The 13,482-nt window shown below is 35.8% G+C and overlaps 1 protein-coding gene across 16 annotated transcripts in view; it reads right to left on the reverse strand.

Moving 5' to 3' along the window:
• The window catches only part of Ncoa2 (nuclear receptor coactivator 2), a 279,931-nt gene that overhangs the window by 198,916 nt on the left and 67,533 nt on the right, over positions 1-13,482 (reverse strand). Inside the window, exon 1 of one of the 16 annotated variants that reach the window (XM_087190441.1) lies at positions 8,500-9,431. The exons of the other annotated variants lie outside the window; for them this stretch is intronic. The gene's annotated coding sequence lies outside the window, so the exon portion shown is untranslated. Of the gene's footprint in view, positions 1-8,499; positions 9,432-13,482 lie in introns of those variants that run through there. 16 annotated transcript variants of the gene reach the window in all.

The following is a 13,482-nucleotide window of genomic DNA, read 5'->3' on the forward strand; positions in this document are numbered from 1 at the left end:
GATCTCTGGTACAAAAAAAACCCCACAAAAAAACAAATACAAAAAACCCACAAAAGATGAACGTACCCAAACTTCACGATGTAAAAAGCCTGCATAAGAAGAATTAATTAAAGAAATTGACACTATGGACTATAAAAAACCAGACCCAAAATCCTGAAACATTTATTCACCGGCAGTTCACTTCATGTAAAACTTTGTGAACTGAGGGTTTTGAGATGTTCTTTAAATATGGAACCAACCAGCATTCATTTCCTAAATGTTAAATAAAATCTTTTAAAAATCTAATGGAAAAAACTGACAATTACACTTTGTGAAACTGTTTTTCATCAGTAGTTAAGCTTTCTTTTAGAATCTCATTAAACTTATATTAGCATATGTGTGAAGACTACTGTCTTTCTCAGCTGTATCCAGAATGATACACTACCTGAAAATTTCACAATTTCCTTGTGATGTCCTCTGAAAGCCAACAATAGAAATGCCAGTCTGTCTACTATCAATGTTTTCCAGAGGACATTTTGTCTTCAATTTGATGTTCACTCCAACTAATGGAAGGGCAGAAATTATAAATGCTGACATGAACTGACACCAGGCACCTCTACATACCTTAGTCTTTTCCTTTATTGGAAAATCCTAAATCTCTGACATGTTTGATAAAATACAGGAAGATTAACAGGTTCTGGAGTGTTAAGGAGGGCAACATACCGCCTCACAATCACTTCTTGACTTTACAGTATTCTTCAGGAAGCAGGGAAGATATTTAACACCGATTGTAAAGGCCTAACCACCTAGCTTCTCAATAAGAAAGCTTTTCCATCTTCAATTTTTTTCTCTCTTTTCTTTGGGATCTTTTAGCATTCAATAGTTTTAAAGAAAAGAAAGGGAGCCGGGGATTTAGCTCAATGGTTACACCACCTGCCTCACAAGCACTAGGTCCCGAGTTTGATCCCCAGTACCAAAATAAAAAAAAAAAAAAAAAAAGGAAGACAAGAAAGGGAGCTGGGGATGCTGGTGCAGTCCTGTAATCCCAGCACTCAGGAGGAGGCTGAGGAGGATTACAAATTCTAGCTCAGCCTGGACAACTGAGCAAGTCCTTGTGTCAAAATACAAAAATAAAATAGGCCTGAGTTCTAGCTCCAGAACAGGAAAAAAAAAAAGATAAGAAGAAAAGACCCAAAGGGTAGCAAAACAAGGTAAAATTTCAATCTCTGAGTTTTGTTCATAATAAAAGCACTTAAGAAACCAAACAGAATAAACCCTTAGACATCCAAAGAAAATACACTAAAAATAGATATGTAAGTATGGGCAAATTCTTCAATATACACACTTTCTAAACTGATAATCACATTATTGTTATATTTAATACCAAAAGAATAAAATAACAGTTGGGAAAATAAGGTAAAACTAATGATATCAAAAAGTATTTTGACTATTGCATGCCTACATACAGATAAAAAGGGAAATTGTATCTAGAACTTGATAACGTATCTGGAACAAAGACACTTGAGATTATTCCCTTCTTTGCTGTCTATCTGAAGGAAGAAAAAGGAATAAAGGAAAAGAAAACCATGAGCACACATTCACTAACCAAAACCACAAGAAAAATAATCTAAAACCAGACTACGGGAGGCAGAGCAAAGTATGATTCTCTACATAAGAGGTGATTTTGCAACACTAATAGGCCAAACCCACATTCCTGCCACAAACCTCATCCAAAGTCTAGTGCTTTCAACAGCTGGCAGCCTTGAAAGCTTTCCAGATAGGAGCTGAGATAGTAAGAGAAATTAAATTAGTAGGGCTCAGTTCCGGCTCCTGCTGTGCAAGCGCAAGATCCCGAGTTTGATCCCCGGTACCAAAAAAAAAAAAAAAATAGTAGGGCTCAGGACTGAGCTGAGCCCTAAACTGATTCTGATGAAACACTGCCCTGCTGGGGTTTAATATTATGATGGTCAGAAACTAAGTTAAATACAGATTTTTTAAAAAGAAGCATTGCTTTGACTGTGGGCCTCTTTGGTTAACAATGGCACATGATTTCTAGGAAGAGTCATCCACATGACACAAGACACCTAACACATGGAGAAGGGAGCAGCACTTTCAGAAACAATCTGAAGGACACGAGTATAGCTCATTCTTGGTAAAACCTATGTGTGTGCACAGAAGAGGCTAGTTTCTACTCAAAGTTAAAGCACCATATGGTTGAAAAGAAAATCTTATTAGATCTAGAGACTGAACTTGTTTTACATAGACTCCAGCTTGTTTAATGAGCTGTTTTCAAGGTACTCCGTTTTTACCAAGCCCTGGGAATGTGCCCTATGAAACAACCTCGACCAAATAAAGGAAGCCAGACACCTTCCTACACAAATCCCAAACACTGCAAATCCCAACCCCACAGAAGCAGAACTCTGGTTGTGTTTCCACATCATTTAAGATTCAGCAGCCCCAGTCCTGGGTATTTACTCAAAAGATCTGAACTAGTTTGTCAGATCTGTGCACTCCCATGTTCATTGCAGCATTATTCACAATAACCAAGTTTGGAAACAACCTAAGTAAGAGTCCATCAACAAGTGAATACACAATACAGAATTTATACATTAATTACTCAGCTTTAAAAAGGAAAGGAATTCTGTTGTGATAACATCCATGGAATTGGACAGCATTATGCTAAGTGAAATAACCCAGACTAAGAAAGACAAACACTATGTGTTCTCACTTATATACATAATCTAAAATAGTTAAACTCATAGAATCAAAGAGTCTGAAAGGTGGACGGGGACTAGGGAGATGAAAGTCAAAGGGTAGAAAACCTCAGGAGGAATAAGTTTTGTGTATTTTTTGAGGTCATGTGGCAATACAGTTAATAATCATGCACTGTATACTTCAAAATTGCTACGGGGTAAATTTTAAATGTTCCCACCACCAAAAAAGCATGGGGTTTTTTTTTGTGTTACCAGGGATTGAACTGAGGACCTTGCGCTTTCAAGGCAGGCAGTGACACCACTGAGCTAAATCCCTGGCCCAAAAAGGTATGTTTTTAAGATGAGAGATTTGTTAATTAGCTTAATTATTCCATACTGCAATAATAACATGTACCCCATAAATACACACAATTAAAAATTGTCAAATTACAATAAAATAGATCTGCATAGGTGCCTGAAGAGTCCACTATGCAACACCCATTTTTTTCTTCACAGAAGTCAGCGTCTTACAAAGCACTCTACACCAAATAGGAAGCAAAACAAACTCCTATGAGCTTTGAAGTACAGTACTTTACTGTTCCAGGAACGCTACCCTTTTCAGCTAGACTATATTTTACAAATTTAACTCCTAGGTAATGCTTTACAATATGGCTTTTCTTTTTAAATGATCAAGTGAATAGAGCTATCTATCTACTTTAGTCTGTAAGCTATTTCATTACCAAGTCATCTAAATATAGCACTAGAAAAATCATTATTTGTCATTAAGTCTAGGTACACTGATAATCCATCTCTCAATACTTTCGGTGTGGTTCTTACCTAAATATGCTTCATGTACCTCTAAGTCTTAGTGAAGATTATTAATATGAGTTCATTGCTGTAAAGACTGATGTCTGAGATAAACGGCAGATTACTGTAACACACATGACACAGATAAATGTTATAGACTTCTTTTTCACTACGAAAGCATTATTCATTCCAAGGACAGAAAACTAGATTTCTATGTAAACAAGATGCTAATTATTGTATGATTATAAATAATACCATAAAAGCAGTATTAGTATTTATTAGTACTACTCAAAATGTTAACAGCTAGCACCAATATTTGGGTTTAGTTCAATACTTCTTTCAGTATCTTCATCCCTAAGACATATTTGGAGGTAAAATTCACTAAGTTTTTGGTCGAAACCATAGCTCAAATACTGACTTCTGCTACTTACCATATATGTAATTCTAGGCAAGTGAATTAACTTCCCTTGGCCTTACCTCCTTCATTTGCAAAGTGGGAATAACATATCGTGTTGTGCTTTTAGGAGAATAAATAATAAAATATATTGAAGCACCTAGAAGAGTCTGACCTATAGTAAGTGCTTGATAATGCCAGTAATTACTATATTCATTGTTGAAGAAAGAGCTCAAGCAACTTTTACAAAGATGGCCAGAAAAGTGGAATGTTTAAGACCTTCAGAAATATTTCATAGAAGTTGCTTTAAAAGGCTAAGTGGTAGAACATGTGTCTAGCATGAACAAGGCCCGGGGTTCCATTCCCAGTACTAAAAAAAAAAGTTTTGTATACTTGTTCTTCTGAGTTCTACAAAGTCTAGATAGTATCTTCTGTCACACATGAGTTAGGCTGTGTCATAAGACTCTGTGATCCTATCAGGTACATAACCTGACATTGGAAGAGGTAAACAGGTATTCCATCATTAACTGAAACCCCAGGACTGCCAATTACTGAGTCAGATTTAACTAATACATAAACTACTCAGACTAAGTTAAACACCCTGGGAGGCTGCATCAAATTTTTCAACAAGTAATCAGTACGTATTTACTGAAGTCTATAGAATATCCAGCTGGTACTGGAAACTTGCCACAAGTATCAATGCTCAAACACAAAGAATCTCCACCCTCAAAGTGTTTATCACCTAAACAGGGGACAAACAAAAGGAAACTGAAGAACAGTGTAGGAAAATGTATTTTAGTGATTAGCTAAAAATGGTCATGCAAGGTGGTTGGTGAATAATGTTAATTAGAAAAGCTTTTTTCAGTCACTAAGTTTTGCTATGTTTAAAAAAAAAAAATCAGAGAGTGGGGCAGAGCTGTAACATGCTAAGCACTTTTAGAGAATGTCACAGTGAAACCCATTAATTTGTGCAATTAATATGCATTAACAATTCATAATAAAAATTTAATCATTATTTGATACTTTAAGTTCTTTGATAATTTTTCACAGGGGACCACTATTTCTATAGTGGGTAAATCACTGTTGATTATAAGGTTATAGCCTCACTCAATATTGTCTACGAAATTATCTTTAACTTTTCTATCATTTATTATGAGTCTATGAGCTTGCTTTCAGGGTTCTCTAGAAAACAGTAAAACACTAAAATAAATACGCCTCCCCAAAAGGGACGAATATTTACAGACTACTATCTATGTATACACAGAAGGTTAGTAGTACACACTAAATTAACACAACATTTCCAAAGCATTCTTGCTCATTGGTGGAGGATGAATATGCTCCCCTGAAGAGCTTTGGGCTCTGCATCCTAAGCATAGGCCCTTCCCCACCTATGACTGGTCCCACATTCCAACTTAACTAGCTGACTTCTGACCCTTCTCTTCCACTGCAAATCTGTCTTAAATGATAAAGGGGTATACTTTTTAATACTGACATACATGTGCCAAGGACACACATTCTTTTTTTTTTGGTACAAGGACTCGAACTCTGGACCTTCCTCTTGTGAGGCAGGCGGCGGCACCACTGAGCTAAATACCCAGCCCCACAGATACACATTTTTAAGTCAAAATACCCCAAGAAAGCTGGTGATTATTCCACCTCAAATGTTCTATTTTGCCTATCTTATCCATTTATGCTATTTCACTCCAAAAGGATACAGGGAGGTTGATCTTGTCAATTTGTGTCCAAAATGTTCTGAACATTTGTTCACTCATTTTCTATGAATTAATTACCAGGTGCCAGGTGTAAAAAAGTAATAGTATCCTTACCCATACAGGATGAACATATAGAGATCAAATTTTTAAAAATTAATACTTTTCTTATTCATTCCAAGAAGATGCTGCCATCCCTGGAACTTACTCCAGAGATGTTAGCTTTTCAGTTTTCAAACTTGGCCTCCTATCTGAAGCAGTTCTTTCAAACGAAGTCAGTTCTACCTTTTTCCCTTTAGTGAAGTTATCATTCACTCTGTTCCTTTCAAAATTTCCTAAGATTATAAAATATTATTTATCGGAAAAGATTAGAAAAATAGAGAAAAGTGGGGGTAAAAAAAAAAAGGAGGACTGTTCACTGCCCTTCCCCAAGAAGCAATTTCTGGCTATATTTCAGGTAAAATACGCATTTGCTTCATTTCTTTCGTAAGTTTTTCTATCCATTTTCGTTTAAATATGATCTAACATAATTCTATATGGCAATTTACTATTGAGCTATTTTCCCTTACAACTACTGCTGTTGCTACCACAAGAATGTGCCATCATTTACCTGGTCATTTCTTCCTTGTTTCACAGTACTGTTTCCACTGGCTCTTTACAGAAACTGCATGATGGGAATTGTCGTATCAAAATTTTCATATGGATCTATCCTTATTTCCCAGGCATTCATAGGTTAAAAGATAGGATCCACTGTAAGGCTTTTGATACATAAAGCCAAAGTGATTTTCAGGGAACCAATACCACCTAATTAATAAAGAGCAGTAACTCATTCAATCATTTTATTACCTTGGTAAGTAGAATATTAGATCCTAACTACAGTTTTCACTGCTACTTTTCAGACTCTTCTCTATTCTTCATAGAGGCTAAAATGAAACTTAGTTCTCAGCCAGAATCAGTAACATGGGTGGCCCTTTGACTTGGCCTGGCATTCTGGTCTTTCTGGCCAAATCTTCCTCACCTCCACCTCATCACCTCATAAATGGAGGCCATGACAACCAACATTCTAAGCAGGTGACTGCTCTCCCTGGGACACACCTACCATTCTAATAGCAGAGACATTCAGATGGAGCCACCAGAAACCAGCCTGTACTACTTACTACTCACTTCCCATAACTGGCAAGACAAGCCTAACGTGGGTTAAGGTTTAACAGACTTCCACCGAAACTCCTACATTCTTAATGCTACTTTTCTCAATTCTTCCTAGTACCTATGATTTAGTTCAGTGCAGTACTACTTTCAAAATAGCCTAGTGCTTATAATACAAAATGTGAGTCTGTGTATATAGACTTAAAAAGCACTCACACTCTTATCCCTATGAACTTCTGTCACATATACATAAAAGGTTACATTCATTTCACTGCTGTTTATTCAAAATGGGGACAATACTAAAATCAATGCAGGTAAAGCCATGAAAAACTGGCCTCTGCTTTACACACGCACATGCACGCGCGCGCGCGCACACACACACACACACACGGGGGGGCGGGGGGGCTGTAATTCCTAGAATTGCACAGAGAACTTAATTTGGAAAACATGTCTTTAATGAAATATGTAAAAGGAAAATTCACAAGGAAAACTGACAGCAAAATTTTAATTTCTTCCATTACTTATGAATGGAGATCAAGAACCTTTTGAGCATGAAAGCTAGTGAAGTGCCCTTGCTCATCATGCAGATCCACTTCTAAACATACTAGTAGCTCTAACCTCTTTCTTAACCCTCACTGATCATTCTGGGTGCATAAAAGGTGGAACAGAAAAGGCAGTATGATATTTACTGGTTCTAGATCATAAAGTTTATTGGAGGTAGTCCCTAAATACTAACTTATAAAAGGCAGAAATAGCCTTTAAAAATATAGAAGACCTCAGCTACCTTCCTGTGGTTCTAATAAATAATTTACTACTGGGTATCTCTAGATATTCCTCTTCAGGACAATTAGTATCTCATTCATTCCTGTCCAAATAGCCCTTTACGATCAACTAACCCACTCCACTGTCTCTGCTGAAGCATTCCTTGTTTAACTTTGAAGTTTTCAATTCCCATTAAAAGAGTATATATATTCTTGAAGTCTTCTCAAAGAGATTAATATTTGTGTCACCTCTTTCAATATAGACACACATGACAGACACACATGAACAATCTTGAAATGAGCAACAATCTTGCCATGTACTCACTTGCATTTTGAATAATGGTTACTAAGGGAAATCCCTGAAATAAAGTACGCCTGGTAACAGAATACCCAACAAAAAGCAAAATTACTTATTCTCCTCATAAATGTTTACCTACATTCACACATTTGTGAGAAGCCCTAACATTGCTATAAAACCCATTATATATTATAATCCCTTTAAATATTGTCCAAAGCTTCTTCAAATCCCCAAACTCCTTTTACTGATTGTATTTCACAAGTATTTTTTTTTTTTTTTTTTTTTTTGGTACCGGAGATCGAACTCAGGTCCTTGCGCTTGCGCAGCAGGTGGCGAAACCACTGAGCTAAATCCCTGGCCCTCACAGTATCTTTTTTAAGCAACTTTTCAACCCATCCTGTTTAGTTAAAAAAAAATGGTAGCATAAATCAAAATACTGACAAAGTCAATTCAGTTAAAACCCAACCAGTTGAACAAAGCAGCAGTACAATCACAATTACTATCTTCCCAACACTCCAACTAAAACAAAACTTACTTTACTATGGAAAAAAAACTTACCTGGATTTTCAAAGCAGTTTGTACTCTTAATAGAGAAAGCAATCACACAGTGGATAATAGAACTGAACATTCACGTGTTAACAAAGCTTAAAAATATAGAATGAGAGATATGAATTACAGATAGAGAGATGGACAGACAGACTGACTTACTTACTTTAAAGCTGCATTACCTACTAGCTTCTTCCAACAATCCCCAGTCCTTTGGGAAGCAGCATTTTAATGAAGTGGCTACATGCATCCCAGTGGCTCAACCCACATTTCCTGATTTCTATGACAAAGATTGTCATTAACCTACCAAGATCACCAGGAATGCAGTAGCCAGTGTGGCCACACTTAAATAAACCTTTCATCTACTTTGAGCAAAACAAAAACACTGTAAAACTGGTACAGCAAGTTATACAACCTAGTACTATTATACATTAGTTTCAGATGAGACCGCCTGACTAATTAGCACATATAAGAAGTCAAACACGTGTAGTGTGTACAGCACTTTGAAAAATAAGAACTTACCAGAATAACTATGAGATTATGTAAACCATCTGATGAATCACATTTCAGCTTAAAGCCCCACAGATTATATGTAACTGTTATATTTCAATTAATAAACAACTAAAAAACCACCCTGGATTTTTTAGTTGTAAAGGTCTTCACTGAGTTCTTTTACAAGAAAATTTGTATGTTTCTATACTGTAAATCTGTGACATTCCTGATTATTTGTCTAGTCCTCTCAGAATTATTTTGTAGTTGTCCTTTACAAATTTGATTCCTTGAATAAAAAACTACCATCTTGAAGGTGGGGATGTAACCAGGTGGTGCAACAATTACCATGCACATGCAATGGCCAGGGTTTGATCCCCAGTACACAGTACAGCAAATCACACAAAAAAAGCAACAAGAAGACTTTACCATCTTAATTTCCTTAAATAAAATTCTAAATTAAGCAAGTGATTTCTAGAGTTTTGATAAATATACTCTGTTCCAATAGAACAGCACAGGAAAAGCTTTATTAAAATAATCAGTAATCAAACCAGCAATCAAGGCTAAGGATTAGGAGGAAAAAGAAACCTGATCATTATTCAAGAACATGATAAACCTATCAATCTCTATATATGAATAGGAACATACTTTTCATATTAAACATATTTATATCTTAAAATATAGCTTTTAATTTGCATTTTCCTGATATCAAACTAGATACCTTACCAATTAAAATATAAAAGAAAGGGAGAAATTGGACAGGCAATAGCAAGTAATGACACTGTGGAGCAACTAGAATCATCATACACTATTGATGATAAATTGGTAAGCCACCTAGATGGTACCACTGTCCCTTGATGTCTGAGGGGGAATGATTCCAAGACCCTTATGAATACCAAAATCTGCAGGTGCTCAGGTTCCTCATACGAAATGGTATAGTATTTGCATATAACCTATACCCATTTTTCTATATACTTTAAATCATCTCTAAATTACTTATAATACCTAACCAATATTATGTGCTATGTACTGTATTATTTAGGGGAATAACGACAAAGAAAAAGTCTGCACATGTTTAGTACAGATACGGTTTTGTTTTGTTTCAAATATTTTTTTATCCACACTTGGTAGAATCCATAGACACAGAAGACTGGCTATACTGATTTTGAGCTTAGCATACATTACCCCCAAGGCACAACAATTTTAGGAAGTTTATATCCACTAAAAACACATACGGTAGTTCAGAGAGCCTTTATTCATAATGGCCAAAGCTGGAAATGACTCAAACATTCATCAACAGGATAAATTTTAGTGAGTTCACAAAATGGAACATGTTCTACACAGCAGTGTAAAGAAAGAACTATATGCTACAAGATGAGTAGATACCACAGATGTAATGCTCAGCAAAAAAAAGCCTGACACAAAACGAGTACATCTACATAATTCATTTATAAAGTTCAAGAACAGGTATAACTAATCTACAGGGGAAAGAAATCTACCTATAGGGGTCAAAGTCACAATAGCGGTAATCTTACTCCAGCTTTTACGGGCTTTTAAACTTAATTCAAAATTCTAGGTCCTCAAGTATAAAATCTACTGAAAATTTAAAAATAATTTGAAAAACTACTACAACCACACAAATTACACAAGTGTTTTTACATTTTTCTTCAGTTGACTAAGAATTCATGACTTAAAGTAACAGATATTCACTGTTTAAGCTAAAACATCTAAAATTAATTCTATACATTCATTTGTGCCCAACTTTTTTGAAGTATAACATTTTGATGTTACTTTAGATCTTTATTTTCTTGAGCATTACATTGCCTACTACCAGAGAAATCAAAGTAAGTTACACTTCTAGCAAGTTCATTTTAAGCTGAGCTTTAATTTTCATTTAAGCTTTATGTCTAAATGCTCACATTTAAATTTTCTAAAGGAAAATCTCATACTCAGTCAAGCAGTAATCAATTGTATTGTGAACAAAATAAAAGCATTACGATGTTACAGTCCCAACAAAGGCAGTATGACTAAGTGCAGTTTTTACACAAAGTATAGTTTTAAACAATAAACCATGACTTACATTATACAGACACTGAAAATGTTAAGTGTGAAGTCTTCTTAAGGATAACAAGATTTTCTTTTATATTCATGTTACATGGACCCCTTTATTAGGGTTTCAAAAACAGTATTTATGAAAAGCAGTCACTATGTGATGATACAAACCATTTTAAGACTTGTAAATTAACTATTTTACTAAAAACACAAGTATATAGTAAATAGTAACTGGAACTGGGGGAAAAGCCCACACAATTGCTTGTAGCTAATATTCTCTACATTTTTTAAATCTCTAGGAATTTTTCTTTAAAGCAAATAATTTTTTTTCTAGTTAAAAAAGCTTACACTTGTGTTTGAGCAGAGAATATCTGTGCCAAGTTTAGTCCACTGTCAATTAAAATGGCCATTATTTGTAAGCAGGTTTAAAACTATGCGTAATAATGAAAAGAAAACCACTTATACTTGAGTATGTTGCAGAGTACTATATTACAATATGATTAAATTTCTGAGTCTTTCAAGAATGCTGTTGCACAGAATTTTTTCCCAACTTATCCATGACTTTAAATAGAAAAATTAATCCTTCTTTGTGAAAGCTGATAGGAAAGTCTGACAAAATTTCCTCTACTTTAGTTACAAATTTTGTAGTAGTTGTTTTGGGGGAAGGTGGAACTTTTTTTAAAAGATATTTTATAATGTATGTGAATATGTATAAGATATATTGCAATTTAAACAGATCTTAACCACAAATTCTGACCCTCACATCAAATTAGTTACCTGTTTAAATAACTCATGTGACCAACATTTACTTTCTTGCGCTGATGACTCTTAAGTATATTTAGTCTTTAAAGACCAAACTCCAGGAGTCCAGAGTTCAGAGAAATGCATGCTTTAGGAATGCTGGGACAGGGCTGCTTCATACAGAAAGAGGAGTAAAGCATTCCAGTCCTCACATGGTGAAGGTGAAGAATTAATCATTTATTCACAGAGCACTGTGCTTATACTTTAATCATTAACTCAAGTCACCAAAGCAGACCTGAGGAGGTAAATATTATTACCTTTATTTTACAAAGAAACTGAGACAACTGAGGTTTTAAATAACTTGCCTATAATTTCCCACCTAGTGGCAAAGCAAGGAATCAAACCCAATATTTCTTAATCCAAAGTCCATTTTCTCTTCACCTAACCTTTATCCATCCCAACACTTGGTTACAGCCTTTATCAAGAGCTGGCTGGACCAATTATTTTCAGCTACTTAAAAGACCACTTTTTTACTGGTAAACTTGAATGAATTAACTCAAGTGTAAACTGAGCCACATCCTAAATAGTCAGAATAATCACATGTATATCTGAGTGTTAGTGCTATCAAGGCACCCCATGGCTGCATCACCCCTACACCCTTCAATTCTGTACCACTACTGAAGTGGAAGGGCTTCCCAACTCTGCCAGTCCTAAGCAGTCCTGGGTGCTCTCCTGAGAGTGAAGCCTCTTGCTTGGAAATAGCACCCACTCCCCTGGTCCAACGCCACTGTGAATATTAACTTCCTCCACTGCAGTGTCATTCAGGCACTGCTGAACAACATAAAAATCCATCAACAGCAAAAAGTTTATACAAACTTACAGAATTTCACTGGATTTGCTGTTCACCAGTGTGCCAAGGCAGCAAAGTTTGAGAACACTGTGGACACAGCCAACAAAGACACAGCCAACAAAGCCACATCAAAACACACTGGCAGTGACCATTACTACACTTGTCAATTCGCCAGTCCTAAATACCATTCAGAATCCTCATCAGCTTGCTCTAGCCCAGATTCTTTGCCCAGGCCATTCTACGACAACACCCCCCTCACCTGCACAATATGGCATGCCTATTTTCTATGAGTGGGTGACACTGGCCAGTGTGCAATACAATAAACGCTTTGCACATAAAATATACTTGTTAATTTCCTTCCATGTTTCCCTCCTTTCTTTTGCCATTTCCTCTACATGTTGCTGCTCTTACTGCTCTCATCCAGGTCTTATTTCCACTCTTCAATAGCCTCTCAGCTAACCAGTCTACAATCCACTACCCACCACTACTGCCTAACTCTTCTGTAAAATAGCTTTTATCATGAAAACTGACTGCTCATAACTCTTCCAAAGCTAAAAACTCTTCAAACTGCTTGCATAATGAAGTTCAGACTCTTTAACATAACTCAATATTGTTTATAACCTAGCCCCAAATACTTTGTTGAGCATCTTTAATCTGAAAATCCAAAATCTTCCAAACTTCAAACTTTTCAAACACCAACATGACACTAAGTGCAAAAACTTCACACCATAAAACCTTGTTTCCATGCACAGGATTATTTAAAATACTGGGCAAAATTATCTTCAGGCTATGTGTACAAACCATATAAAAAAAAATCAATGACTTTCATGTTTAGACTTGGTCCCATCCCCAAGATATCTCATTATCCATTGCAAATCTTCCAAAACCTGCAACACTTCTGGTCCTACTCATTTTGGCTAAGAGATATACAAGTTGCAAGACCAGGATGCATTCAGATTCTCTGATGACACGAGCTCTTTACTTTCCCTAGCAGAAACATCCTGGCCTTCCTATATC

This window comes from Heterocephalus glaber, unplaced genomic scaffold (genome assembly GCF_053883595.1).
Source record: "Heterocephalus glaber isolate CG9 unplaced genomic scaffold, H.glaber_assembly_v1.0 deba00001553, whole genome shotgun sequence".
NCBI lineage: Eukaryota > Metazoa > Chordata > Mammalia > Rodentia > Bathyergidae > Heterocephalus > Heterocephalus glaber.